Source organism: Mizuhopecten yessoensis, unplaced genomic scaffold, assembly GCF_002113885.1.
Source record: "Mizuhopecten yessoensis strain PY_sf001 unplaced genomic scaffold, ASM211388v2 scaffold731, whole genome shotgun sequence".
Taxonomy (NCBI): domain Eukaryota; kingdom Metazoa; phylum Mollusca; class Bivalvia; order Pectinida; family Pectinidae; genus Mizuhopecten; species Mizuhopecten yessoensis.
The window spans coordinates 13,427-19,379 of NW_018403693.1; positions in this window are offsets into that span (position 1 = coordinate 13,427).

The following is a 5,953-nucleotide window of genomic DNA, read 5'->3' on the forward strand; positions in this document are numbered from 1 at the left end:
ATTTCCCCAGATTTGGGACTTCTGAAAACCATGGTTACCACATCAAAAAACACCAAAATATGCAAAAAATCATGATTTTTAACCCAGAATTTGACCCCCGCAAGTAGAATTGTTTTTCTTAAAACCTGTCTGAAATTAAATATCGCCTACTCGGTAACAGAAATACTCACGTTTTAGCATAGGTCATTCCGGTGGATTTTTCACAATATTTACACATGTGCTGAGTACAAAAATAGACTACATGAAAAGCTAGCTTTTGTTGTGTAGACATAGATTTGTAAATGCCCAAAATTGTAGTCTCAAACCAAATTCGATTTTTTTTTTTGAAAAATTATGAAGCCCACATAGTCCACTTCATCATGTATATGCCAATTTTAGTGCTGATTTTTTTAAATTTTGATACATGATATATTTCAGGGGTTATTCATTGTATAAAAATATCACCCATGGCCATCGTACGCTACTGTACTCTGCTACCTTATACATCCCTTTTTTTCCCCAAAAATTTAATCAAAACCTTTTAAATGTCTGGAAAATGACACAATGAACAAAAAGATGTATCCGTTTCCTTTCTCACTTTAAAAGTGACTGAGTAATATGAATTCTTCTGATAGGTGATTTTTTTTTAAATTTTGATACATGTTATATTACAGGGGTTATTCATTGTATAAAAATATCACCCATGGCCACCGTACGCTACTGTACTCTGCTACCCTTGCTGATACTGTATATCTCCTATCTAATCACCTTGCTGACACTGTATATCTCTAGCATTGGACACATTACAACTGGGACAGTATTCCGCAAGATCTCGAACTCTTTTTTACCTTTCTCACTGCTACTGCTCGTTCCACGTGAACTCTTACTGCAGCAATGTTGCGGGAGCGATTTAGCTGATCACCTGCTTCACTAAGGAATGAAGGCATTATGAGTGTAGCACCTCTTTTGGCAAGATCATCCTCAATGTCAAAACCACGGTCAACCATAATACCATCTCCATGCTCAACCAAATCCAGAAATCCACAGTGGCGAATGATTTTCTTATCAGAGACCCGTCCTGCAAAGAAGGGAGAGATGAAGTTGATCTGGCCGATATGAGTTTGATCGGCCCAAGGAAACTCAAGTTATCGCACGAAAACAGATTTTCTATTTATAGTAACAGTGACCTTGACCTTTGACCTTCGGACCTGAGAAGCAATTCCAAGCAAGCACGTTTGGTGAGGAAGCACTGCATGAAGTTTGAGTTGGATCGGCCCAAGGAAACTCAAGTTATCGCACGAAAACCTCTGTGCGAACGACGCCGACGCCGACATAGCAATACCTATGTGTCACCAGCTTTTCGCATGCGACACAAATACCAGAGTGTACTCTCATCATAAACCGCTTTGTAGTTTATTTAGAGTACACTCCTTTTTTTGTGTTATAGCTCCATAACATGAGAAATATATTCAAGCTAATCATGATTAATTATGTCGACTCCTTGGAAGACCATTCTGTACGTTTTGCGGACATATTGAGGTGCAATACGAAGGTAACTGACAATAGAATGAGGAATGGTTTATCCATAATGCGAAAATAAAACCTAAAATGTATTTCGGACAGAGGGATCTAGCGTGCTAGGTTTTACCTGTTTCGAATATAAATTCCCAACAAATGTTTATAATGCTGACATGTTTGGTTTGGTTTGTTTGTGTTTTACGTCCTATTAACAGATATGCCAGGTTTTGGTGGTGGAGGAAAGCCGGAGTTAAACCACTGACCTACGGCCAGTATCTGGCGACTGCCCCACGTATGCCTCGAACTGGCGAACCAGGGGTGGAGGGCTAGTGGTGTGCTGACATCGATATAAATTTTCCTATGCTGACATCTATATGAATTTTCCTATGCTGACATCTATATGAATTTCCCTATGCTGACATCTATATAAATTTTCCTATGCTGACATCTATATGAACACCTCAAAGAACACGAAAATATGTGATTACTGCTGGAAAAAAGTATAGATCACATAAACACGACACATACTTAAAAGCACAAGAGCTGGCAATATACATACTGTAAAACACAAGTACCGGGAATGCCAAACTGAATGCTCTTAAAGGACAATTTTAAAAGTGCAATGTTGCTTAAAAAAAGGAAATGTTGATTGCATGGAATTTTCAAGGACGTGCATACTTAGTCTATAATATAATGGCGGCCAATTGTTTGAACCTTTACAAGGATTAAGGTTAAGGATTTTTTTTGATAAAAAGAAAAACGCCTCCTCCTGCGGCTTATCTAGATTTGTGCCATCCTACTGGAGTGTGAAATTTGTGTTAAAAATGTGTGGACATTGGCTCCATGTCTCGTGGTCCGAGGCTGCCTAGATGTTCCTTACCACACCCGCTGACAATGGGTCCATGTCTTATGGTCTGAGGCTGCCTAGGTGTTCCTTACCACACCCGCTGACAATGGGTCCATGTCTTGTGGTCCGAGGCTTCCCGCGTGTTCCTTACCACACCCACTGACAATGGGTCCATGTCTTGTGGTCCGAGGCTGCCTAGGTGTTCCTTACCACACCCGCTGACAATGGGTTCATGTCTTGTGGTCCGAGGCTGCCCAGGTGTTCCTTACCACACCCACTGACAATGGGTCCATGTCTTGTAGTATGAGGCTGCCTAGGTGTTCCTTACCACACCCGCTGACAATGACGCCATGTCTCGTGGTCTGAGGCTACCCGGGGGTTCCTTACCACATCCGCAGACAATGACTCCATGTCTTATGGTCTGAGGCTGACTAGGTGTTCCTTACCACACCCGCAGACAATAATTCCATGTCTCGTGGTCTGGGGCTACCCAGGTGTTCCTTACCACACTGCTGACAATGACTCCATATCTTGTGGTCCGAGGCTGCCCAGGTGTTCCTTACCACACCTGCAGACAATGACTCCATGTCTCGTGGTCCGTGGCTGCCCGGGTGTTCCTTACCATATCCTATCCGTGGACACTGGCTCCATGTCTTGTAATGTAAATATAACACATCATGATTGTTTGGCAGCAATATCAATCGAGGCTATATTTGCTAACTATGTTATTTGAGAAGAGTTAATGGTGAAAGAACTTTCTCTTACACCCATATATCAATGGGTTTTATCTTACATCCATATATCTTTTGCAGGTTGGTATATTTTTTTGAATAAGAGGTGAAAAGTCAGTCTTTTAAAACATATTTTGCGATTTTCCTTTTTTTCTTCACTCTTCGCTTGACAAATAAACAGACGCTTTCGAAAGATCACAAAAAAACAACCCAAACATTTTCTGCTTCTGCTCAAAAATCATCAAACTGGACCTTTTAGCTATCCAGAACAGGTCGTTTAAAGTTTTCAACATATTATATCCCTGTGACCTTGAATATACATGTAGGTGATAAGGTCATTCATTTAAAAACAAGAGTGCTGCAGGGCGGAACAATATACGCCCGTCGAATGCCATATAGTGTTATATACTTTCTTACAATGAAATAAGATATGAACCATCAATGAGTGGTTAGCTGACATGCTATAACAAGAGGCCCAGAGGGCCTGTATATCTCACCTGAATATGTTTGAATTAATTGGTATGAAGTAGGTGCTGTAAGTACATATGAAATTTCAGAAAGATCCATTCAGTACTTGAGATATATTGAGACCAAACTTCAAACAGAGCTCCACCCCTATGCAACCTATGGGGGTCATACCCACCAATTATACAAAATTGAGTCCCCTTGACCCAAGGATGCTCCAGACTAAATAAGGATAAAATCCCATAATCCCGATGGTCGAAGAAGGATTTTAAAGGTTTTACCTCTATTTTTCCTATTGGGCCCCGCCCTTCTGCCCCTTGGGACACCACACCCACTGCTTATACAAAATTGAGTCCCCTTGGCCCATCGATGCTCAAGACTAAATTAGGATAAAATCCCGTAATCTTTATGGTAGAAGAAGGATTTTAAAGGTTTTACCGCTATTTTCCCTATTGGGCCCCGCCTCTCTACCAGAGGGGTCAGACACACAATTTATACAAAATTGAGTTCCTTTTGCCTAAGGATGCTCCAGACAAAATTAGGATAAAATCCCGTAATCTTTATGGTAGAAGAAGGATTATAAAGGTTTTACCTTTATTTCCCCTATTGGACCTCGCCCTTCAAGTCCCAGGGAGGCCACACCAACCGTTTATACAAAATTAGTTCCCCTTTACCCAAGGATGCTCCACACCAAATATGGACCAAATCCTTTCATTCCTACAGACGAAGAAGGATTTTAAAGAATTTGCTATATTTCCCCTATTTGGCCCCGCCCCTCAGCCCCCAGGGGGCCCAGACCCACCCTTTATACAAATTTGGTTCCCCTTTACCCAAGGATGCTCCATACCAAATATGGACCAAATCCTTTCATTCATACAGAAGAAAAAGAATTTTGAAGAATTTGCTACATTTCCCCTATTTGGCCCCGCCCCTCAGCCCCCCGGGGGGCCAGACCCACCCTTTATACAAATTTGGTTCCCCTTTACCCAAGGATGCTCCACTCCAAATATGGACCAATACCTTTCATTCCTACAGAAGAAGAAGGATTTTAAAGAATTGGGCCCCGCCTCTCAGCCCCGTGGGGGGCCACACCCACGATTTATACAAAATTGGTTCCCCTTTACCCAAGGATGCTCCACATTAAATATGGACGAAAGCCTTTCATTCCTACAGAAAAAGAAGGATTTTAAAGAATTTGTTATATTTTCCCTATTGGGCCGCGCCCCTCAGCCCCAAGGGGGGGCCACACCCACTGTTTATACAAAATTCGTTCCCCTTCAACCAACGTTGCTTCAGACCAAATATGGAACGAATCCATTTATTCCTACAAAAGAAGAATGATTTTAAAGAATAATTTGCTATGTTTCCCCTACTGGGCCGCGCCCCTCAGGCCCCTGGGGGGCCACACCCACTGTTTATACAAAATTCGTTCCCCTTCAACCAATGTTGCTTAAGACAAAATCCTTCATTCCTACAGAAAAAGAAGGATTTTAAAGAATAATTTGCTATGTTTTCCCTATTGGGCCCAGCCCCTCAGGCCCCAGGGGGGCCACACCCACGGTTTATACAAAATTGGTTCCCCTTCACCCAAGGTTGCTTCAGACCAAATATGGAACAAATCCTTTCATTCCTACAGAAGAAGAAGGATTTTAAAGAATTTGTTATATTTTCCCTATTGGGCCGCGCCCCTCAGCCCCAAGGGGGGGCCACACCCACGATTTATACAAAATTGGTTCCCCTTTACCCAAGAATGCTTCTGACCAAATATGGAACAAATCCCTTCATTCCTACAAAAGAAGAAGGATTTTAAAGAATAATTTGCAATGTTTCCCCTATTGGGCCCCGCCCCTCAGGCCCTTGCGGGAGCCAGACCCACAGTTTATACAAAATTGGTTCCCCTTCACCCAAGGATGCTCCACACTATATATGGACCAAATCCCTTCATTCCTACAGAAGAGGAAGGATTTTAAAGAATAATTTGCTATATTTCCCCTATTGGGCCCCGCCCCTCAGCCCCCACCCACTGTTTATACAAAAATTTGTTCCCCTTCAACCAATGTTGCTTCAGACCAAATCCTTTCATTCCTACAGAAGAAGAAGGATTTTAAAGAATTTGCTATATTTTCCCTATTGGGCCCCGCCCCTCAGCCCCGTGGGGGGCCACACCCACGATTTATACAAAATTGGTTCCCCTTTACCCAAGGATGCTTCTGACCAAATATGGAACAAATCCTTTCATTCCTACAAAAGAAGAAGGATTTTAAAGAATAATTTGCTATGTTTCCCCTATTGGGCCCCGCCCCTCAGGCCCTTGCGGGAGCCAGACCCACAGTTTATACAAAATTGGTTCCCCTTCACCCAAGGATGCTTCAGACCAAATATGGAACAAATCCTTTCATTCCTACAGAAGAAG